The sequence below is a fragment of the Ambystoma mexicanum genome, chromosome 3p (assembly GCF_040938575.1).
Source record: "Ambystoma mexicanum isolate Mex_15411 chromosome 3p, UKY_AmexF1_1, whole genome shotgun sequence".
NCBI classification, from domain to species: Eukaryota; Metazoa; Chordata; class Amphibia; order Caudata; family Ambystomatidae; genus Ambystoma; species Ambystoma mexicanum.
The window spans coordinates 219,855,720-219,880,713 of record NC_090925.1 but is presented as its reverse complement, the minus strand read 5'-3'; positions in this window follow the sequence as shown (position 1 = coordinate 219,880,713).

Genomic DNA, 24,994 nt, shown 5'->3' with positions numbered 1-24,994 from the left:
AAGGACAAGTCTCGCAGTTCTGTTCTGGATAAGTTGCAGAGGGCGGAGAGTGGAGGCAGGCAGATTTAGATAGAGGCTGTTACAGTAGTCCAGCCTTGAGAGAACCAGGGCTCGGGAGACAGTGAGCTTCTGGGGGAAGGAGAGGAAGGGAAGAATACCTCTGAGGAGGTGCAGTTGGTAGTGAGACTTCTTAGAGACGTCAGATATATGAGGAGAGAAGGAGAGTGTGGAGTCGAAGATGACCCCGAGGTTTTTAGCCTTGCAGGTAGGGGCAGGAGGGGGGCCAAGGGAGGCCGGCCAGAGAGCTGAAGGGAAGGAGGGAGTGGGTGTGCCGATGAGTAGAATCTCAGTCTTACTGGCGTTAAGGCAGAGGTCATTGGCGGCACACCATTCCTTGATAGCAGACAGACAGTCGGAGATGAGGGAAGGAGAGGAGGAGGCCGAGGGTAGCCTGAAAATGAGCTGGGTATCGTCCGCATAGCACTGGAAGTAGGGGCAGAGAGCGGCGATGCGGTGGGCAAGGAGTGCCAGATACTGGTTGAAAAGCCAGGGAGAGAGGTTGGATCCCTGGGGGACACCACAGGTGGAGAAAAAGATGTCAGAGAGGAAGGAGCCCATTTGGACCTGGGAGGGTCGACCGGAAAGGAAGGAGGTCAGCCATGCCAGAGCCTGACCAGTGATACCCAGGTTATCACGGAGGCGGTTTAGCAGGATGGCATGGTTGACAGTGTCAAAGGCAGAGGAGAGATCGAGCAGAATGAGAACACAGGGAGTGTTGGAATCGAGGTTCAGGAGCAGGTCCTCACGGATGTTCAGGAGAGCAGTTTCCGTGCTTCTGGCCGCTCTGAAGCCGGATTGATGGTCATGAAGATTACCAACAGATTCAGCATGGAGGTTAAGCTGGGAGATGGCCAGTTTCTCCAGGAGCTTGCCCAGGAAGGGAGTAATGGAGATTGGGCGATAGTTAGCGGGGCAGGAGGGGTCGGAAGAGGGTTTCTTGAGGAGGGGGTGCACAAGGGAGTGCTTGAGGGGGGATGGGAAGACTCCAGAGGCGAATGAGAGGTTGCAAAAGTCTGCAAGGGCAGGAGCCAGGGAGTCGATGTGGTCCTTGATGGTTTTGGAGGAACAGGGGTGAACCTGTTTTGACGAGGCTTTCATAGATCGGACTTGTCTGGAAACCTCATCAGCAGAAAAAAGTGGAAAAGCAGAGAAGGGGGGCGGAGGGGCGGCTGCAAGAGAGCAAGAGGAAGAGCCGGGAAGAGAGGGAGGGAGGAGAGAGGAGGAGAGCGAGGATAGGATGTCCTGAGTTTTTGAGATGAAGTGCGAGGCCAGTGCAGTGCAGAGGGCCTGGGAGGGGACCGGAGAGGTAGAGACTGCAGCAGGGTTGGCCAGCTCCTTGCAGATTTTAAAGAGTTCGGCCGAGTTGTTAGATGCCTCAGAGATGCGGGCTTGGATAAGGGCTCTCTTCTTGGTGAGAACGGAGAGCCGGTATTGCCTTTGGAGCAGGCGGCAGGCCAGTTTGTCAGAGGATGAACATGAAGCACGCCATTTCCTCTCTGCCACCCTGCACTTGCGTTTTAGGGTGACGAGATCCAAGTCATACCAGGAGTTACATTTGGCTTTGGGCTTCAGGCGGATTCTCATGACGGGGGCAAGGATATCGAGAGTATCAGTTATAGCGGAATAGAGCATGGAGAGGGCTGTGTCAGGGTGGGAGTCAGCCGAGGGGGGAGGAGGGGGCGAGAAGGTAGCGGCGAAAGCCTCAGCTGACACGCGCTTCATGGGTCGGATGACCGAGAAGGTGGGTGGCAGTGAAGAGGGTGGCTTTGCCTGTGGGGTAGGGAGGGAGAGGTGGGAGGATAGGAGAAAGTGATCGCTCCAGGAGAGAGGAGTGGAGAGAGGGAGGGAGAGGGGAAGGTCAGAGGAGATCAGAGCATCAAGAGTGTGCCCTGCAGAGTGGGTAGGCCCAGACGGGAGAATAGAGAGTGAGAGAGAGTTGCAGAGTTCGCGAAAGAGACCAGTGGGGGGACAGGAGGCATCGAGGTGGATGTTGAAGTCACCGAGAAAGAGGAGTTGGGTGGTTGAGGACAGGAGTGAGGAGGAGAGGTCAGCCCACTCAGAGAGGAAGGAGGAAATTTGACCAGGTGGCCGATAGATAGTAGCCACGGTAAGGGAATGGCTAGGAGAGAGAGAGTCGGCAGACAAGACATTCAAAAGAGGAGTAGGTCTGCGTAGGAGTGACAGTGGCAGGAATCCACTCAGGGAAGATAAGGGCAACACCACCCCCTGAACGGTTGGGCCTGGGCACGGAGAGGATCTTGTAGCCTTCAGGTAGGAGTGTGTCGAAGCTGGTGGCAGAGCTGGCAGTGAACCACGTCTCCGTGAGACCGAGGACGTCGAGGTCCAGTTCCTCAAGAAGGCGACAGATATCAGAGGAGTGCTTGATGGCAGAGCGAGAATTTAGAGTGGCAATGTGGAGAAGGTTGCCACCCTTGAAAAACTTCCGGGGAGGGGTACAGATCAGAGGTACGCCCTGCGGAGGTGTTAGAGAAGGAGTTGAAGAGGGAGCAAGAGAAGGGGCAGGGAGGGGGGGGAGAGGCAAGGTAGCCGAGGACAGAGGAGGGGGGACAGCGGGAGCGGAGAGGAAGTTGATGAGGCGTGGGAAGCGTCTATCAAAGAGGTGAAGGTTGGCCTGAGGGCCTTGGACCAAGACGGTCCCGTTGGCATAGACATTAATGATGGCCTTAGAGGAGTGGAAAGGGGCCAAGAGGACATCCCAACGGGTGCCACCATTAATGGGAGAGGAGGAGAAAGGAGAGAGCACAGCGACCATGTGAGGGGTCCATAGGTCAGGAGAAGGCACGAAAAAGAGAATGTCAGTGAGAGTTTCCTTGGAGCAGGCGCTCGTGTAGGTGTCAGCGATAGGGAGGCCTGGGTTGGAGACCAGGATGTCCTTTTTAAACTTTTTCCTACCGGATTTAGTGAGGAGAGCAGGATAGTCAATAGAGAAGCAGTTAGAGTAGATAGGCGAGATCGAGAGTACCATGGAGTAGGAGGGGAGGCGGACGACCCGAGTATGCAGACAGGAAGTGAGTGGAGGGCGCTAGTTTACCACAATGCAGAGCAAACAGTAATGCGTATTAGGTCAGGGCCACCTAAGTTTGAGAATCATGCGAGGGGAGAAAAAAGCACCCTAGTTTAACACAATGCAGGGCAAACAGTAATGCGTATTAGGTCAGGGCCACCTAAGTTTGAGAATCCTGCGAGGGGAGAAAAAGCACCCTAGTTTAACAGTAAATTGGGATAGGGAGGGGGAGGCATAATGTGGATGAGGTGAGCAAGGTGAGGAGGGGTGGGCCGGAAAGCGGAGGAGCTGGCGCCTGGCGTCCCCTGCGGACACCTGCAGACACACAGGGAGCCGCAACTGCGAGAGTCGCCCTTGGCCTTGGGGCCCTTAGCCGCAGGGGCTGCCGGGCAGAGGGCTGCCCAGGAAGGGGGGAGGTTATAGGAAGAGGGAGGAGAGGAAGGGGAGGGGGGGGTGTGGGCGGGCAGGGAGGCGGGAGGGAAGAAGAGGAGAACCAGGAAGTGGGAGGGGGGATCAGGCAACAACAACGCGCTCGGAGCGCAGAGAAAAATTAAACTTAAATATTTTTAAAGCAACACACTTTCCTCACGGATGGACTCGGGAGGGCTTCCAGGGCCTGCAGTTCCCTCTGGGATGCCGGCGACCGCTCAACCCACGCTCAGCTGGAACAAGATGCGAGCAGGGGAGCGGGCGTCGAGTAGCCCAGGAGGAAGGCAGCCAGGCAGCCAATCAGAGGGGGGTGGGCGGGCAGGGAGGCGGGAGGGAAGAAGAGGAGAACCAGGAAGTGGGAGGGGAGGGGGGATCAGGCAACAACAACGCGCTCGGAGCGCAGAGAAAAATTAAACTTAAATATTTTTAAAGCAACACACTTTCCTCACGGATGGACTCGGGAGGGCTTCCAGGGCCTGCAGTTCCCTCTGGGATGCCGGCGACCGCTCAACCCACGCTCAGCTGGAACAAGATGCGAGCAGGGGAGCGGGCGTCAAGTAGCCCAGGAGGAAGGCAGCCAGGCAGCCAATCAGAGGGGGGTGGGCGGGCAGGGAGGCGGGAGGGAAGAAGAGGAGAACCAGGAAGTGGGAGGGGAGGGGGGATCAGGCAACAACAACGCGCTCGGAGCGCAGAGAAAAATTAAACTTAAATATTTTTAAAGCAACACACTTTCCTCACGGATGGACTCGGGAGGGCTTCCAGGGCCTGCAGTTCCCTCTGGGATGCCGGCGGCCGCTCAACCCACGCTCAGCTGGAACAAGATGCGAGCAGGGGAGCGGGCGTCGAGTAGCCCAGGAGGAAGGCAGCCAGGCAGCCAATCAGAGGGGGGTGGGCGGGCAGGGAGGCGGGAGGGAAGAAGAGGAGAACCAGGAAGTGGGAGGGGAGGGGGGATCAGGCAACAACAACGCGCTCGGAGCGCAGAGAAAAATTAAACTTAAATATTTTTAAAGCAACACACTTTCCTCACGGATGGACTCGGGAGGGCTTCCAGGGCCTGCAGTTCCCTCTGGGATGCCGGCGACCGCTCAACCCACGCTCAGCTGGAACAAGATGCGAGCAGGGGAGCGGGCGTCGAGTAGCCCAGGAGGAAGGCAGCCAGGCAGCCAATCAGAGGGGGGTGGGCGGGCAGGGAGGCGGGAGGGAAGAAGAGGAGAACCAGGAAGTGGGAGGGGAGGGGGGATCAGGCAACAACAACGCGCTCGAAGCGCAGAGAAAAATTAAACTTAAATATTATTAAAGCAACACACTTTCCTCACGGATGGACTCGGGAGGGCTTCCAGGGCCTGCAGTTCCCTCTGGGATGCCGGCGACCGCTCAACCCACGCTCAGCTGGAACAAGATGCGAGCAGGGGAGCGGGCGTCGAGTAGCCCAGGAGGAAGGCAGCCAGGCAGCCAATCAGAGGGGGGTGGGCGGGCAGGGAGGCGGGAGGGAAGAAGAGGAGAACCAGGAAGTGGGAGGGGAGGGGGGATCAGGCAACAACAACGCGCTCGGAGCGCAGAGAAAAATTAAACTTAAATATTTTTAAAGCAACACACTTTCCTCACGGATGGACTCGGGAGGGCTTCCAGGGCCTGCAGTTCCCTCTGGGATGCCGGCGACCGCTCAACCCACGCTCAGCTGGAACAAGATGCGAGCAGGGGAGCGGGCGTCGAGTAGCCCAGGAGGAAGGCAGCCAGGCAGCCAATCAGAGGGGGGTGGGCGGGCAGGGAGGCGGGAGGGAAGAAGAGGAGAACCAGGAAGTGGGAGGGGAGGGGGGATCAGGCAACAACAACGCGCTCGGAGCGCAGAGAAAAATTAAACTTAAATATTTTTAAAGCAACACACTTTCCTCACGGATGGACTCGGGAGGGCTTCCAGGGCCTGCAGTTCCCTCTGGGATGCCGGCGACCGCTCAACCCACGCTCAGCTGGAACAAAAGGGTGAATGAATGGATGCTGTGGGGCCGATTGCAGAAAACATTCAAACCACCATGAAGAGTGTTCTTTTAAAATGGTGACAGAAGCATTTTGGGGCCGGGAGGAGGGGTGACTGCATGGATTACGGGTGCATGCATCATGTTGGGGTTATGGAGTAGGCAATGCAGGGTGCCTGTTTTATAATGCATTTCTGCAAGGGCCCTGCCCGCATGCGATTCCTGCAAAGCACCCATAATCCGTCAGGGTTGCATGGACCATTGCAGTCATGGGTATGATCAGCACGGTGGGGGCAGGGTTTAGCCTTTGATTTACTTTCAAAATCCCACTTCATGTTATTATGGCTGGTTTACATGCTTTCATGTTCGAACCTGAACACACACTTATGCTGAAATTGCAGCAAGGGCATTGGACAACCCAACCCTAGGCGAATGGACGATGTTGCTACTTTGTTTTGTCCTTTTTGCATAAGTGCCACATAATGCCCATGCTACAAGCAAACATCTGCTGTTGGAGAATTTGTCATGTTGCCAGGGGCGGACCGGGCCGTACAATTGTCTCGGGCACCAATGAAAAAGTGTGCCACTTTGACCAAAAAAACTGGCCCACACTAGCATTTTGTGTTTTTGGTTCGCCCATGGCCCTATTGCCCTATCGGCCAGTCCGAGCCTGCGTGTCGCCGACGTCACGCAGAAGAAGAACCTGCACAGCAACGCGTCACCAAAGAAAACAACTCCAGAGCAGCCCGTCCTACCCGTATAGCTGCTCATGCTGTGACGTTAAGCCATGAGTTGTGAGGGAATGTCCGCCCGGCTAATATGGGAGATGGCCGAATTTGACATGGTATCATTAATCAACCAATCCCACCATCACCTGAGTTGCAGCAGCCAGTCATATCCTCAATGGCACATTACGTGCTGCTATCCAGGATCATGAGTTGTGCTTCATCCGAGCAGCCGCCCAACCATCCTTGGCATGTCACGCGTACCAGAACTACTAGCAGATATAAATGGCCCCTGCGTGCATGCCACAAATGCAACATCATACAGAAAGTCTTATATAACATGATAATGATGATCATAATACATTATTACAGCCATGAAGCATCTTATCATTTTGAAAGCTGCTCATTATTGGAAGTGATCCACCACTTATGAGTCCCATTGGGAACACAAGTGTTCATTCACCAGGCATTTGAGGATTAGCATGGGGGCCTTCTTATACCTGTGAGGCTGGAACCTTCATCAATTGTTCATATCCATACATTACATGTTCATTTTCTCTGTCCCAGTTGGTGCCAGTGGTGGATACGTGGTAGATGTGGACGTGCAGCGCACTGTGTGATCCCAGCCAGTGGTGTTCGTGCGATCTGCAAAGCGGACTCAGGAGTTCTCAAAAGATTGAATCCGCGCGCAGCGGATTACATTCAAAATATAAAGCATTTTAACTTTTAACTATCTTGAGTTTGAACGTATTGAGTGTACATGAAAAAACGATGTTGTCATCTGTGACTATCCAGTTTGACATTTCAGTTAGAGCACAAACACAAAGTAAAATCGGTGGGTGTTGTTAGATATAGATGTGTTGGAAGTTGTAATTTCAGGACGGGTTATTCCACAACTAGAAAAAGCATAGACATGGAATCAGTTCCACCTGACACCAAAAGACCAGTGGTCCCCCTCCCCAAATAAAGCTTTTCTATTGCTTCTCTGATGATTGCTGACCAGGATACGTAATAAACATACAAGGGGGCATATATATATATACATATACAAATATCTGTCCAGGTAGTCCTGGCATTAGTCAAGGAAAGTAACGCAAGAAGATGACAAGGGACTTAGTAATACACAACCACTCAAGGTCATCTAGTGGAGGATCAGAAAAATGTGCTCCCTACTGGTACTGCTATTCTGCTTGATAACGTCACAATGCTAATAGGATACATATAAAGTGACTGTTTAATCAAGACAACAGGCCCACACATTATTAAACAATACATGATAGAGACATTTCAACATAAACAAAAGTACGGTGACATTGCAATAATCCACAAGAGGCATTCAGGTGCAAAATGAAAAGACACACAATACTGATTGCATAAACTGAACTGGGAAAGCCCTGTATCACACACACTCATGCCCATAGAAAGTGTTGTCGATTAAAGTCCAACACTTGACATGGTGACCCAAAGCCTGGTATTTCACAGAATGGGAGGCCATTTGTAAATGTTGTCATTCTCATACCATGGCAATCCACCTCAGTGTGAGTCCAAAAGTGACATGTGTCATTCCATTGGGGCATAGAGGAATTTCGTCAAAGCACAGGCGATGTAGTGAGTAAACAGACTGTCAGGAATAGCTCCTACATAAAGGTGCAAACATATGAAAAGTTCTATGAACTAAAACGTATAACAATAATAAATAAATAAATAAATAAAAGATGCAAACCGAGCGAATCTGTGCCGGTTTTATTCAGGCATTTATATTTGGCTCTTGAGAAGCCTCAGTATATGCTTTGATGGGTCAGAGATAGAAAGCCGATCCTGTTTATCATAAGAGAAGACATCTTATTTCCAAGATCAATTGAGTGAGTTCTTTATTGCTCTGTTGCAGAATTTCGCTCACGTTGGGATTCAACTGGATTGTGAAACGCGAGTGGCAGTACACTGTGTGTTCTCACCCACGGTCCCAGCCACCTGATTGGCACTCTCCCCGGGTGTGAATATCATGCACTGACAGAAAGTTAAATTCCTCAAAATCTGTCCTGTCAATCAGTGGCGATTTGTTACTTTTTTCAACTGAGGTGCGTAAACCTCTCCCTGTGATGAGTGCAAGTGACTGAATGTAGCAACGCAGCACAAACCAACCAAGAGGGGTTTGTGAGGGTTCACCCTGCCTGAGCCCAGTACACTCATTAGAGGACATTCCTGACAGCTCACAACTTGGACAAAGAAACATTGTTCAGGAGTTCTATGGTAAGACTCTCTGTATGAATCAGGCTTTTTGAATCTAGTCTATGATCAGCTATTACATTTATAATACTTGTATTGAGATTTGACGTTTGATCTCCACTTGAGAAGATTTTGAATCCTTAGAGAAACCACATCACAAACTATGCAGCAATATGGACTTGTTTAAAGTCAGAATACTTTCTCCCTAAATGTTTTCTCCTCAACATGGCTTTACAATATATGTTTACAAAGACATAGTGTAAGGGAGGAAGGGGTGTTTGGCCCCTTCCTACATTCCGGGTGAGGTGTACGTTATGTTCATACAATGGTTGGAGACGTTCCCTTGTCTGAGCCATGGTGACGGGTGCAAGGAAGCCATTGAATAACACCTATCCAATGCATCTCGCACGACCCCAGAGACTCAATATTGTATTAACCTCAACTCATCTTTTGACTAGGCTGCACATGAAACTCTGAGGCAAGCCTGCACCTCTCCCCTCCTGTCCAGCGCCGCGCACAGCCAGCCCGACAACCCCCGCCTCCTCCCCACTGTCTGCGCTCCGGCTGTCCTGTTCGGTTTATAGTCATAATGTCGACAACAAAAATGTCGACAGTCAAAAAGTCGAAAAAAAAATGTCGACTTTTTTTTCAATGCATTTTTTTTTTTGAAATGGGGGGGTTCCCCCCCAGCCCCCCCTTTTTTTTTTTTTATTTTTCCCTTTTTTTTTAGTTCCGAACCCCTAAAATAAATATATAATTAAAAAAAACGAGTCGACATTTTTTTTTTCAACATTTTTTTGTCGACATTTTTGTCTGTCGACATTTTTTTTTCGACATTATGACTGTCCACCGTCCTGTTCTCACGGAAGCTTGGGTGTGAATTGTTGCAAGCTGACACTGTATCTCTCATCTTCCTCTGATATCACTGCCCTGTATGTGACCGGGCTGGAGCCTGGCTCATGGAAACCATTTGTCTTCACAAATCTGCCCCTGCTCCAACAAACCCCCACCGTTAGAGTTGACTATCTGCATGAACCTTAAACCCCTCATTCCTTTGATGTCCTCGATTGCCCCCATATAACTAATCCTGAGCAAACATACATTCTCCATGTGGTAACAAATTTCCAACACCCTTGTTTGATCCTTGAGACACCTGATAAATGTGCCCCAAAGTACACACCAAGATAAGGCACCCGGTCCCCCGCACCTCTGCCCCACTCTGGTCCAGGTCAAGAATGTATACCTATTGCTACAATTTATAGACGACAATGTGTTATGAAGAGTCTTGTGTGTCATATTAAATCTTGCATGCCCATGATTACTGTGAAGTTTAGCTTAGTTAGAATTATAACTGTGTGGACATGGCTTGACCCTTCGCCCCTCCCTGATGAGCCCAGTTGCCACGCACGCCTCAAGAAGCAACAAGTTCAACCTCAGCCAATCCAGCACCAGCACAACTATACAATGTATAATGTCTTGTTCAACTAAACCAATGAAATATATTTGTCTAACCCTTCTAGCACATGTCATAGATGACGCGTTTTGGACTTATAATGTGATTTGTCTGTATTGTTGGTAGAGCGCTCTCTGAGCAGCAGAGTCCTCTGCATGTCTCATCTTATTTTTATATAAAGATACCCTTGTCTCACTCGCAATCTCTCCTGGTCTCATTCCCTACTGGGGTGTGTCCATCGGTGCCTATTTCTCTGATATATTTTGATTCTAATTTTGGGGAATGACCACTTTAAATAGTTATTAGAAATAGAAGGCACTTTACAAGCAGAATAGACACAGAGATACACGGGTCGTCTAACAGCCAGACATCAAGGATTTATGATGATTGATCACTTGAGAAAGATGTCCTCTAGAAGTTTTTCAGAGGATTGATATTACATGATGACAAGTATGTGAATTTGTTTTTGCTACCTATTTGTACAAATATTAAGTGATGTACATCATCTACATGATGATAAGTATGTGAAACTGTTTTTTGTTAATCATTTTTAATTGGAATTTTTTGTAGAAAACTTACGATCACACGCCCATGATGAAGAGTTTACTCAAAACACATTGGGAAATACGTATATTAAATGTGTACATTTATTAACAATTGAATGGTCATGTGAATTAATTATGGCGTAACAGTATAAATGAACTCTGAAACAATTACCTCTTCAAACTATTCTAAACACCTTATTTAAATAGTGAAGTAACACATGTGGAAAACATTTTTGGAGCCATTTGCCACTTCACCAAAAAAGTTTCGCTATGCTTTTAGGCCATAGACAGTGTGCAGGGGACGGGAGTTCCCCAATAGGGAACCTTCTTGTTATCTTTGTTAGTTATACAACCTATATGCCAAGGTTGTGATTTTCTCCCCTGCACCTAGAAATACATTACCTCTCTGGTTTAAATGTCACTTATTTTGTTTAAAAATGAAGAGTCTAGAAGGAGTGCACTGTGTCAACAAGTTTGGTCTAGTCTGCAAAGTGACATAATTCTGGTTCTAATCTTCTGATTCTGAGTCAATCGACCATGGCCCAACTAGCTTTTTTAGACTGATTCCACAGAAAACCTTATAGTGGCCTGCCCGATATAGTGAGTAAATGGTCATTTTCTCTGTGCCGGTCCATTGTACGGCTTGTCCGTGGAGCATGTTAGGTTTCCTAATATGCCTAGGGTTTCCAGACCTGGGTCTGTGGTGGTGAACAGGAACATGGGGATGAGGGAGAAGAAAGGGGTCTGAGTAGTGGGATCTGGAAGTGCTGTTGGAGGGTTTGTAGGTAGGTCAAGAAGATGAGGACCACATGCCTGTTTCTGTTCGGATGTGTGAGATCTCCTTGGTGGTGGCTTGAGCATGTAGTGTTGGTGAAGAAGCGGAAGCCCGTGGCGAGCCAGTGATGGTCTGTCTTTCTGGCAGGTCAAAGATACAGGGGAGATGTGTGGTTTACTGGCGGGCTTGAGATGTACACCAGTAATTCCTTCAACGAGGGAAGCTGCCATGTTATGGGTTTGTAGAGCTGTTGGGGAGAAGTTGGACAACCCCCACCAGGCTTCTGGGGGTCCTGGGATATGGGAGGCCTCAACACCTCCCATTTTGTCCAAAGGAATGCAGCACAGTCCAAGAAAAAAGCAGCATGATCCAAAAACTGTGGTTTATTTCTGAGCAGCAAAAAACACACAGGAATTTGTGCACAGAGAAAATCCAGGCACCGTCTCCGAGGGACTGGTTTGCAAGCCAGCTTTGTAACACACTGCAGGCTGACATCACAAAATTGGGCCAGCTGCCAGAAACCTGAGATTGTCTGCTGAGCGATTGGTCACATATAGGTCCCTTATAGAAACGCTGATGATTTGTCCTCCGTTGTCAGAGGGCTGGCTTGGCTGTTCTCCCAGTGAGCTAATTCTAAAAATGTTGCATTGTGAATGCGTTCCCATCGGTTTTAGCTGAGCAAGGTTCTCCGGCCTTGGGGCTCATGTGGTGATTGGCCAGAGCTGAGGTCTCCAAGCCTAAGACAACTCTGCTCCCAGTTCGAAAAAGTAACTGTCTCTTGTGCGTCATAACTATGTGTGAATTACCACTGCATGAGCTTGCCTTTTCGTTCTCATAGAAAAGCCACAGAATCATGGGTCTTGCCGCCATACTCTGGGTTGAATTAGCTGCATTTAATGAGAATTATTGGAGCTGTCTGCGCTCTGTTCACTGTCGCTCAGAACAAAGGAATTTCATCTTGTTACAAAACAGAGTTTATCTGGTTAGAGATGACCTTGGCTGAGCTGAGCCTTCAAGATGCATTCTTGTCTCTGCACCATCTCATCGCCACTGGACTCCAGTGAGACAAGTGTATTTGGCTGTAATTTTCCTGAAGCCGGGAATGGCTTTACACTGTTCCATTTGATAATGCATGGATTGTTGAGTTCTAGTGCTATTAGGTTAATTCATGTGAGCATATGCAAGCCTTTAAACAGGAATTGTTGTGTTTTGTAGATTCTGCATGGCGGTATTGCTGCATTGGGGCTAATGTTGCATGTTTTCTTACCGCCTTGCGCCAATAATGTAATTTAAAGTGTCTCTGCTAGCACCCAGAAGCTCTTCATCCACTCTGGGCAAGATTTGGGTTACTTTTAGGTTGCAGAGTTGATGAAATGGTGTCTTGCGGCATATTTGTCACCCATGGGCGCAATGGGGTCTGGTGCAAAATGATGAGTGAGCTCATTATTCTTCCTGCTGTTCTTTCTGTTAATGTACCTGGGGTGAGGGGGGCAGGAGTTTGATTTCGATTTTTCCTCTTCACAGTCTTTTCCCAACACAAGGTTCAAGCTGTTTCAGCCAGGATTTGCCATGTTTGCGTTACCAAGAACAGAAGAGTTGGCTGTGGGAGTGGAGGTAGGTTGGGAAGGTCGCTGATCAAGGAAAGTCATGATGGATGGGTATCTGATAAAGACATAGGCCTGGCGCATTGACATCATTTTACGGGGGGGGGGATAAGGGTGTTTGCCCCTCTCCAACTTTAGTGGCACACATTTTGTCCCCCTCATTTGGCAGCTCGCTCCTTTCCTTTAGCGGTCATGCCTGCTTTGCAGAAGCCAACAGTCCTGTCCCCTGATGACCTGAAGCCACTCACCCCACCCACCATGGTTTTATCTATGAGTTTGACAGAGAATGAAAGGAAAAGGCAGCAGTGATGTTATGCTCACGTTCTCTAAGGAAACATCATTTTTCACAAACTAAAGGCAGCTTCACATTACAAGTGAAGTTTCCTACCAAAGGCCAAACTCTGGGATAGGGGTTCAGTAACTGCAGACATATTTCTCCCTGCTTTCAATTCGCTGGTCCATACAGTGAATGTGCTTGGAGATGAATGCAGTTTTTGGGGGCTCATGTTATGCAACCTCAGTAATAGAACCAGGGGAACTACCTCTTGAAGTGGACATTTAAGAACACAGTCTCTGCTATGATCTATTCCCCACACAGTTTCCTCCCCTAAGTCCTTTACTTGTGATGCACTGAATACATGTTTCCCATCCTGTATATTATCTTGATTGTGGGATCAGACCTGTGATGCTGGGATGCAAAGCAGCACCACCTGAAACTGCTTGTGCCCCCAGAATGCATGTACCAAGGTTTCCACTGTCTGAAAACCTTATACTACACAAGAGCAATGCATTACTGTTTTCAACATACTAAGACAGGTGTTCCTGGCTGTTGTCAAGGGGGACCAAGAGCAGCATTTTGAAATTGGCCTCTGCGCAGCTTCTGAAAACTCTGCATGATATGAGACCAATTGACAGTTATGTATAAGATGTGTACTAAATGCAACGTTTTACCCAAAAATCTAATTCTTTTCTTCTTTTCATCATTAAACATGGTTTAAAGTATAGATTTGAGTAGCTCACTGAGCTTTTTTCAGGTTTGGCACGAGCTTTCTTAGGCAAACGCGCCCTTCCCCTTCTTAGCATCCAAGCATTAACACATACAAGTACCTTGCATGTACAAGCTGTGCCGAAAAAAAATAGTGTGAAGTATGAGTGAGGCACAGCAGGATCGTTGTTGAATTTTCCATGGGACCAGAGGCATGAGCGGTGTCTGTAACATGTCAACCGCACTTTTTCCTGCAACATTTGACTCAGTGATGACATGGGAGGAGATATGTCTAGGCTTAATTTTTGTAAAATGTGAAGGCTAGAAAGTTTTGAATCAATCAAAACCACTGGTATTTCTCTGGACATCCTTCCATATCATATTTTTTTAATCAGTCTGCACCATTACTAAAGGCGACCATCCATGTCCAAACTGGTCTTGGTCCTGTCACCAATGGGAGCGCTCCAGTCAAGAGTGTCTTAGACAATCTCAGCTCTACACAGGAACCAGTGGTGGCTGGTGATTTTTTTTAACTGGAGGGGTGTAAATATTTTATTCCCAGAAATGCCAGAGTGACGCATGTATCGAGGGAGCCTGCACCACTCAAGGGTAGTTTGGGGGGGGAGGGTAAGGGGTTTCCTCCAAGAGATATTTGTAACTCATGAAAAAAATCTAATAGATGCAAGTCACCAACAGTGCACAGGAGCATTTCTCCAACACATTTTCATGATACCTTTTACCACAATATGTGCCAGTACAAGACATTTTGACACTGGCTGTGCCCATACATTTCCATGCTGACTGCATGCGTGTTCTGCCAATATATGGCAGTGTCCCCACATAAGAACATACTCCAATTGGCTGTATGCATGTCAAAGTATGAAAACCTGTCAAAACTGGCTGTACTAAAAATGCCAGTCAAGCTACATAATAACACTTATCATGCTTGCTTTATCAACGATGCACACTTACAACATGTCATACCAAAATAAGAAATGACTAGACTTGCAGCATCAAAATGCCAGTCTAGCTGCATAATAACACTTATGCTTGTTTTACCAAAGATGCCTAATACAAAATGTCATGCACAGTAAGAATAAGAATCTATCAAGATGTCCAGTAAAAAAATTCCATCCCAGTCCCCTGGGCCCCACGGCACCTCAGACGGAGAGTTGATTTTGGCCCGGGAAGCAGGGGGGTAGGGAGAGGGCAGGGGTTGTGCAACAAAGGCATTTTTTAAATGCCTTTGTTGTACAAACCTCCTACCCCCACTCGCCAAAATCATCTCAGACCAACACAAACGCACACAACATATACACAGCAGGCAGTCGCTGTCTCATTCACAGTCACAAGCACCCATCATGCACTCACTCCTAACACAAGCATACATGCATCCATTCACAAAATGAACATATAAACACACACATTTACAAAACATACACACAGCAAGCACTCTGTCTAAATCACACGAGAACCTATCATGCACTCAGTCATAACACATGCATACACACATCCATACACATCTTTAAATAAATAAATGAACATACAAACACACACATTTAGATAACATACACACTGCAAGCAGTCTGTCTCATTCACACGAGAACCCATCATGCACTCACTCATAACACAAGCATACACAAATCCAATCACATATATAAATAATAAATAAAAGAATACAAACAAACATATTTACACATCATGCACACAGCAATCACGATCTCATGCACACCAGCATCCATCACCATACATTCACCTAACAACACAAGCATGCACGCATCCATACAGATAATTTAAATTAAACAGAACATAAACAAACTTCCCTTCTGCCATCGGTCTTTCCTCTCCAGCGCTCAGGCCCCTGCTAGCATGAACAGGAATCGGTAAGCTTCTTGGTTTCTGCTCATGCATAGAGGTGCCTGAGCGTGGGTGACGAGACGCCCCACTCCAGCCTGCTCTGTCTGTATGTGCGAGGAGGTGCAGCACCACCCCCTTGCACATACAGACATGCAGTTTCCCAGCCAGTATTTCCACTGAGCCTTGCGAGGCTGGTAAAGCAAACACCCCCAGCCTTGCATGGCTCATTGAGCTTGCCCGGTTGGAAACTGTAACTGTTAAAGCAAAACGATGTTTCCCTTTGACAGTTAAAAGCACTCCCTCAGCTGATAAAAACAGCTGAGGGAGTGCTCGTATTTCAATGGTCTGGCTCTGACATAATGCGTGAGAGGGGGCCAAGATCTGGTGGGTCGACGCCCCCGCACCCATTAAGGATGTGCCACCCCTGACAGGATCACTATCAACCCCAGATAGGGTTCTGCCCTGCTTGATCTAGTCAGTAAGGTGCAGCCTGATTCCCTAGGCCTAGCAAACAAGGGAACTGTGCCCCAGTGTATACCCTCATAGGGAGACAATCTAAAACCAAAAAGTGATGGATGGAAGACTTTCAATCAATCACACAAGCTGTCATAATTCTGAGCTGCTTTCCCTGCCACTGCATGCAAATCAGTCCTGCTCTGAGATCAATGTGAGCGGTCCGACTCAAATTGCTAGCGAACAAGGCTCAAACCGGGGTGGCTTGCTTGTGATCCCTTGTAGTGAGTGAGGGCTTTGCCAAGCAGTTTGGACTTGACGGAGCCCTTTGGGGGCAGAGAAAGGACAGATTTTCATATGGCTGGTCCCCTTCTGTGATGGCACAGGCAGCTCTGGTATGATGGACGCATGCCACATGGGCATTCCTGGTAAAATTATGGGAGAAAGTAACCCCCAGATAGCAAAACCTGGACACCTACGCCAAAGTCTTCCTATTAACAACCATACTTAACTTTAGACTATGGGCCTCATCACGAGTTTGGCAGTAACCCTTAAATGCGGCTGTAGCGCTATTACCGCCGCATTTAAGGGTCCACCAAATCACGGCTTCGGCTGATTTTCCCCCCAGCTCTTTGCTGGGGGAAATCCGCTGAAATTTTGCACTCTTACCGCTGGCGGGAAATCCGATAATTAGTATATGAGATGCCTCAGGAGTCTAGGAAGTTGAAAAGCGACTTTGTGAACAGATTGTAAAGAGTGGGCAAAATACAAGATACTTGTGGAACTCCCGATTTGATTATCTCAGGCTTGGTGCAGGGTAGGTCAGGGAAGACTTTCATTGTTCTTTCTTTGAGAAAGGATGAGACCCAAACAGTCGCATTTGGTGATAAATTGGCGGTAGTAGAAAAGTGGTGGCATAAGGTAGCATGGTCATCTAGATCAAAGGCCACCGATAGATCAAGGAGCAGTAGCAGGGCGGGTTTACCTGCATCTCTGAGGTCATCGATCTGATTATATCATGATGGAGAAAATGGAACCCTGATAGAAGCAATAACAATGTTACCTGCATACAAAAATGTAAGACAAAGCTTATGAGACGGCAGGAGATGATTGGTTCTCATCACTGTTTTCCTGTATTCCATCTTGGTTGGCGAATGCTTTCAAATTACTCTGAGCAATACTAGTATTAGTTATGGTAGGATTCTGTCTCTTAAGGATCATCTTGGGACAATGGCAAAAAACAGCCAAGAAAGCTATTGGAATGAAGAACATGATTGACATTAACAGTGGTACAGGAGAGAAAACGCAGACTGAAGAAAGTACTCGAGAAATCATCAAGAAGAGTTCTCCTGCACCTCCAGGAACAAGGTTTTGTTATCACCAAGATCAGAAGAAATCTGTGGGACGATGGATATTCTGCTCACCAGCCGGGGATTGGTGATATATGACCTGGAGTGTGAAATGACACATAAGGAATGCAGGTCACCTGAGTGGTGTGACAAAGATATGGGTCCCAAAGAAAAGAAAATATGATGAGATGATAGAAAAAGATGAAGCAGGAATTGCAGAAGAAGGAGAAAAGAAGGTTATGGTTGAATTTTCAACCAGAGGGGGCAATGTAGAGGAGCAGGTGGATGCCTCTTCTGTAGTCCCTGCCCCCTCATCACCAACTTATTGGAGTAGCAGATGAAGAGCTACAATTGGGAATCCATGATGAGTTTATGCAACACGTCCATACCGCGTTGATTGTATGAAAGACAATATGCACTCGACAGCCATTCAGAAGATACCCTCATGTTGAGACAGTGGAAGGAAGTCACCAAGAAGGATGCAAACTGCCAAAGTGCCAGAATATGGCTATGGGAATCATGGATGAATGCTAAGTCAAAGTCTGACGACAACAGAGTGATGTCATAAAAAAGATATATAAACCTATGTTGAAACAATATGAAAATACTTAAGATTGAAGATGAAACAGAAGCAATAAGAGAAACATGTACTTAAATGACGTAATCATGCAAATAAGAAGATGCAGTAACTTGCTGACCAATAACTGTAAATACACTGTAATGCAAGGTAGAAAAAGCAAATAGAATCTTGCTAAAAAGATATGTATACATAACATTTAGGATGACCATTGGAAGAAAATGGACAACTGCCCGTGCTAAAGAAGCAACCCAGCTTCCTCAAAATACGAGTCTAGGATTGCAAATTGAAGAATTAATGAAGAAGATGTTTTTGTGTGCAGAATAAGGGAGTACGTTGGCCTGAAGTCAAGGAGACTTTTTTGAGAGATGGGGGCAAGGCACAAAGGGAGTCGAATGACCAGACCATGTGTGTGAGACATATTTCTGCTAAAATTAGTAGAGACAAGGACATTTGCAGATGCCAAGTATTGGACAACCACAAAGGCAAAAAGCCTATGTGAGGTGGAGGGCTACTTTTGAACATCGTTTAATAATAAAAACGTGAGTTGGAACTTACTACAACCTTGTTTCAAATAGCTTTTCTGTGGGGCTGGATCACGCGTGAAATAATGCTATACTGTGTCATGTGAAACGGAGTAGAGGAACTTGTGTCTCCGTTTGTGCCGTCACACGCATGCAACATTTTAAGGAACCACAAGGAAATAAAGGGCGCTGAGGTTCAAAAGTTGATATCCCCCATAAAAAAAAGCAGCCTGAATTGTGGGGTGCAGCACTTATGCCGTTATTCAAACAAATTGGGAAGCTTGGTGCAATACCTCCATCATGGAAGACAAGCCACATTCTGACGGTACACAAAAAAGGGTCATGGGACAACCCGGTAAACTTTAGAATGTTGGCAATGTTAGTTGTTTCTTCTTAGATCTTCACTAGGGTATTGCTCCAGGAACTTAATGCATGGATAAGTGAACACAATATCCTACCTTCGAATCAAATAGGCTTCCGTGACAAATCAAGCACCACACATAATTTGCTGTTACTGACATCTTCAATTGAGCATGCCTGGAGCAAATGCAATCTTAATGTCTATTGCACATATATCGACTTTTCTGTGGCATTTGATACTATTCTCAGAAATAGACTATGGAAAAAAATAAGTTCATGGGGGATCCACAAGGTCTCCTAAAGATGCTAATGTTGTTACACTCTGAGACTTCTGACTCAACACGGCTGGTAAACTCTCTAAATACATGGCCACTAGTTGCGGCGTGAAGCAAGGCTGCATGATTGCTGCCACTCTTTTCAACCTTTATTTGTCAGATATGATTAAATCATTTCTTATCCCAGAGGCAAATCCTGTGAGAGTAAATGGAGTGACTATTGGGTGACTTGCCTATACTGATGACCTGCTGCTATTGGATTATGCTCCTGCAGGTCTTCAGCATATGCTTGACTCCCTGGTCACTTACTCCTCTGAGAATGGATTCACCATTAATATTGAGCAAGATAATGGCCTTTTCAAATAAATGTAAAATTAAGAAGTACTCGTGGAACCTAGCCCTTAAAAAAGTTGAACAGGTGAAATCATACAAATACCTGGGAGTTATCATTGATGAAAGGTTGAATTGGGATGAACAGTGGTCTGCAATTAAAAGCTGTTGCACCGTGGCCTTAAATGCTGTAAGTGCATTCATTGGCAGAAACTGTTGTTTTTCTGCCATTGCAGTTCTTAATATCTACTTGGCAAAAATTAGATCAATGTTGCTCTATGCTGTTGAAATATGGGGTCACAAGTTTGTTAAACGTGGTGTAGTATTTGAATACAAACTCTTAGGAAAACTATTACGTCTACCCCCGAATGTGAGTGTCGAATACCTATACTTGGAATTCAACATTAGAAGTTATTTGTATGCATATATTTGCCAATGTGTTCTGTCCTATGAGAAAGCTATGACACTTTCCACTGATACAATCTTTATGCCATATGTAAAAGAATATCTCTGTCTTGAAGGTAATATATTGATTGGTACTATTGGTACCATCCAAAGGCTCCATCGCACATGGTCAAATGGGTCTGTCCCAGGAACTTTGTCTTTACTAGCTTTCAAAATGAGACTTAAGAAAAAAAGTACATGACTACTGCCATGAACAGAATATAGTAAAATTAGCATCTAAAAGGTTCAGTGGCTGGTTCTTAGTTGAGTACTTGAGTAGAGTTTTGTGTCCTCAATACATTGTAGTTTATCCCAACACAGGTACTTTTCGCACCTATCTAATGATGAAATTTAAGACTACTGTTGCACTAGAGAATAATTATGTCAAAATGGGGATTCCACATATGTCAAAGTATTGTCGCCTATGTGGAGTCAATGTTATTGAGTTCCTCCATCATCTTATCATGTGTTGTGAAAGTTTAAATGACTTACGAACCACTTGTTTTAAATCCTATAATAATGGCACTGTGATGACTGACATATCCGATCAATGGATGATTTTTATGAGAGGAAATGATATTAACTTGATATATTTTATAGTTGTTTTTTATCTGAAGATTGTCGCTATTTTAAAATGTATTGTATAGGATATGTTGGAAATGTAATATGTTTTTAGATTTTGTGTATGTATGTGTTATACAAAGCCTATTGGCTAGATGTATATCTAACAATAAATAAATAAATAGATATCCCCTATGAAGTTCCTCACGCAGTTCTAACCATATCAATAGAAGACATCTTACGAAGAGGGTTAAGGAAATGCCTCACATTGTCAAAACCACACCTAGCCTCACTTATAATAGAAGAAAAAAGATGTTGTCTTTGGCTGTCAGTTTTTTTTTTATTCATGGTGCTCTTGGCGCAGAATTATAAGATCTGTTTTGGATCTGGATTTCTTCCAAAGTTACTCCAAGCACTAAATCATATTTTTCGTTAACATTAAAATTGGCAGACACCCATGGATTGGAGGAATGTTAAGAATTATTCCTCAATTGAAGACGATCAACATTATATGTCAGAGATTTGACAGATGAACATAGAAAATAACCCCTCTATGTTGATAGTCCCTGTGGTCAAAATTGGCAAAGAGCTAAATGCCTTTTCAATATCAGAAGAGGGAACAGAGCCAACATTTTGTTTCAGAGACTTAGACAAATCCTGCTGCCTAGTGCAAGAAAACAGTAACAAGGATTACAAAATGATCAGAGCAGTCCACAATGATAGGTGGTAAGGACATTTTTCCCCAGGCCTCTGGTTAGGGATGTGAAGCCATGTATCGTATGGCGAAAGGGTTCCAACCAAAAGGAAAAACCAGACCTTGATATGATCGTAGCACTGGTAGAGCCGTCAGGCTTAACTCAAGGGAGGGACGGAGGTTGGTAATAAAGTATCGTTAATCCCCATGATCAACTCCAAATATTATGCCACACTGGTATACAAAGTGTGAAAAATGCACACTTTAGCATAACATCTCTATTTAGTAAAGTAAGTACTTTGGGTTGAGTGATTGTTTGTGTTTAACCTGGTGGTAGGTGCAATACAAGACTAATGGGTGAGAAGAAAAGGTTAACCATGGGCAGGATCGAATAATACTTTCACATAGTCCTAGTCAGGACCCAAATTGCCAATACCGACAATAGTCAGTCATTCTTAGACCTCTAGTACCTAGGAACATACATGATACAAATGCACACCATACACTGAATTGAGCACCTAGATGAAGAAAGGGGGGCTAATACTTTCGAACCCAAGCCATAACATCACAAAAAGTGAGGTTACAACTAGGCTAGTCATATCAGACCAATACAGTCACATTACACTCTGAGGTAATACAAAGGTACACAAGTAACCACATGTCTAACATAGAAGTAAAACATTCTCAAAGACATGGCTGTAATTTAAAACCGCAAAATACATTTAAAAGATCAGGGGTACATGCTCAAATTCGAGTCTTTGGTCTACACCCCCCTGGATCCAAGGGAACCTGGGAAAATGTCAAAGTTCAGTTTACTGCCTTCAAAATCATTTCTAAAGAGTTACATGTTTGTTTGTTTATAGGGCTCCAGGAGAACCCCAGGGTAGCTGGGCGCACAGAGTAGCAAGAATACTTAGAACTTGATTACAGGTTACAGATAACAGGTATACATAAATACATTCTGTACAAGTGGGATGGCAGGTAGCATATTATAGGCAGTAAATACATTATGTACAATTTACATATGAGGGTTGGGCATCATATGGCAGTGGGTCCTAATACACATGGTCTCAAAGGTTTCAGAAGTCATTGCGTCGGAGCCAGGTACGGGGTGTGGTGCCTGAAACTGTTGTTCACATGTGAGTTCACATGTTTCCCCTAAGAATCAATGGGACGTCTGTAGACACAGCCAGGGTAATGGGGAAGAGGCAGATGTGTCTCTGTTCTCCTCCTCCCCCCTGGATAATGCAGCAACCTACCCCACGGGATTCCAGAAGAGACCCTCTAAAAGCGCTCCAGTGCCAGGTTCTGGACCCAGCAGCCCCAGGAAGAAAGGAAGCACATCGGAATTTGGTGTACTGCAAGTAAATGCAAAATGCAATTAAAGTGGGCCGACTCACAGACCACAGAGATCCCTGAGGGTAAGTATATTAAATAACCTCACAGATCATGGCCCAGAGTTAAGTAACCATGCTGGTGGTTCCCGGAAACTCTGCTCAGTAACGGTGAAACCACCCAAATGAATGCAAGATAAGGATAAAAGGCTCCAGTTAGATAGAGCAACCCGACCAAGCAGATTCGAACAGCTGAAATGGCAAACCCATGACTAAAACAAGGGTGGAGTTGATCCAGGACAGGCCAGACCAACAGTAGATGTGGGGTCGTGGTCTCTGCCATAAAGTGCACAAAACAGCCCAGAAACATTCCCTTTCCAGGGATCCAGCCCTTCAGGCGGGGGATATGAACAGCCCAGGAAGGACGTCCAGCAGCCAAAAGCAAAAGCCAGACCACAGGGAAGGGCAGAAGACCCTGCAAGTAGGGCCAGACCTGGTCTCAAGTTTGCTGCAGCGGCACTTTATTGGAGGAATCCTCCAGCAGGTAAATAAGCCTACAGAATTCCAACAGAGACGAGCCAGGGTTAGGGTTTCCCTGGATATGCCCATATATTGATGGGCTGGCCTAAGTCAGCACTCCAATCAATCACACACAGGAGTACTCAAGCAAAGTGTTTGTAGGCCAGCCAATCAAGCTGCTCCTAGGAAATCGCCAAATTGTCTGGTCCACCCACACAGCATGTTTATTGACCTTTCTAGGGCTAGGGACTGGTCCAAAAAATTATAGAGGGTGCATCGCTAGGCTGAAAGTGAGCCCAAGTTTGCACAACAGCCATTTTAGGCGTGCCTCAAGGGTTCCACAAGCAAAGTGATGGATGAGAGCAGGACCTCCAATGAAATACATTGGCTACCACCCCTGGTGAAGTGAAAAATAAACTACAGTTGCCTCCAGCCTACTCCCTTAAACCTAATCACCACACAGCCAAAATGGTGCTTCTCTCTCATTTCAGCCATATGCACCCCACAGAACGATATTAGAGCTGGGCGAGCCAGATATCTTATGTCTAGGGCCGAGCTAGGGGATCTGGCCTGGCTCTTAGGGCCAGACATGAGCTCAACAAGGGAAATGGCCACTCAAAATAGTGTACCTTATTTGTGTTTATTTATTTATTTAGACATTCATAGAGAGCACACTAACTCTGGGGCATCAGGGCGCTTTCTCCAGTTACATGGGCCCTGGTTGGGCAAGGCGTAAGTACAGGGGATAACATTGTTAGCATTACAGTTGTGGTGAGAAAGTTAGCAGGTTATAGGTTAAGGCATAGGCAAGGTAAAGAGGATACAGTTACATACATGGTCATATAGTTACAGATGGTGGCATGTGCATAGATTGGGCCATGGCAATAGCTGTTTCTTAAACCATGCTGACTGTAGGCCGCAGTGGGGGGCCATGGGTTTATAGGGATGGGCTTATGAGAATACCCAAGTTTTGAGGGTTTTTCGGAAGATCCAGTATGATTCTTCCGCTTTGAGGGCTGGTGGGTGTGAGTTCCATTATTGGTGGCCAAGATTGGAAAACTAGATCTTCCTGCTTTGGTTCGTTAGAATTTAGGTTGGCTTAACTTGTGGTCGTGTTGGGATCTGTCTGGTCTGGTGGATTGTACTTTGTTAATATGTGTACTAGGTACAGAGGGGCTATATTGGAAATGCACTGTGGGTGATAGAGAGGGTTTTGAAGAGAATCTGGTGCTTGATGGCTAGCCAATGGGCGTTTTCCTGGCAGCAGAGAAGTGTTTAGAACATGGGATGTTGAGGGCAGCGCGTGGTGCGGTGTTCTGGATAGTTTGGGTGATAGTTAGGCAGTTGTCTCTGGAGAGGAAGGGCCTGGCTGCATTCAGCTGTTTGGTTGAGTACGCTGCAGCAGAGGATATTGCACTTACTTGTCAGGTCATGGAGAGGGTGGCGTTGAGGTAGACGCCTAGTGTTTTTACCAAGGGGAGATAGGTATCTGCGATCCGTCGATGTTGAATGAGGAGTATTGTAAGTCAAGGGTTTTTAAGGCAGCTGCTGGGCCAATGATGAGGAGCTCAGTCTTTTCATCGTTGAGACAAAGGCCGTGGGTCGCCATGCAGGCTTGGATGGTGGCGTAGGTAATACTGCAGACAGTGGAATCTGTGTGGTATGAGCCTGTGAGTGGGAGGAGAATTTGCGTTTCGTCGGCATAGTTGGAGTAGGCTACACCAAGCGAGTGAAGGAGGTACTGTGGCATGACATGTTACAATGGGTATCAAGAGTAAAGCAAACATGGTTCAAGTTTGCTTTACTCTTGGTGCCCACTTTGTTATTACGTGGCAAGCCTGGCCCACGTTGAGTGGCCAGTCTGGATATATTTTCTTACCGTGGTGGCAAGATATGTTTTAATAGGCATCAAGAGTA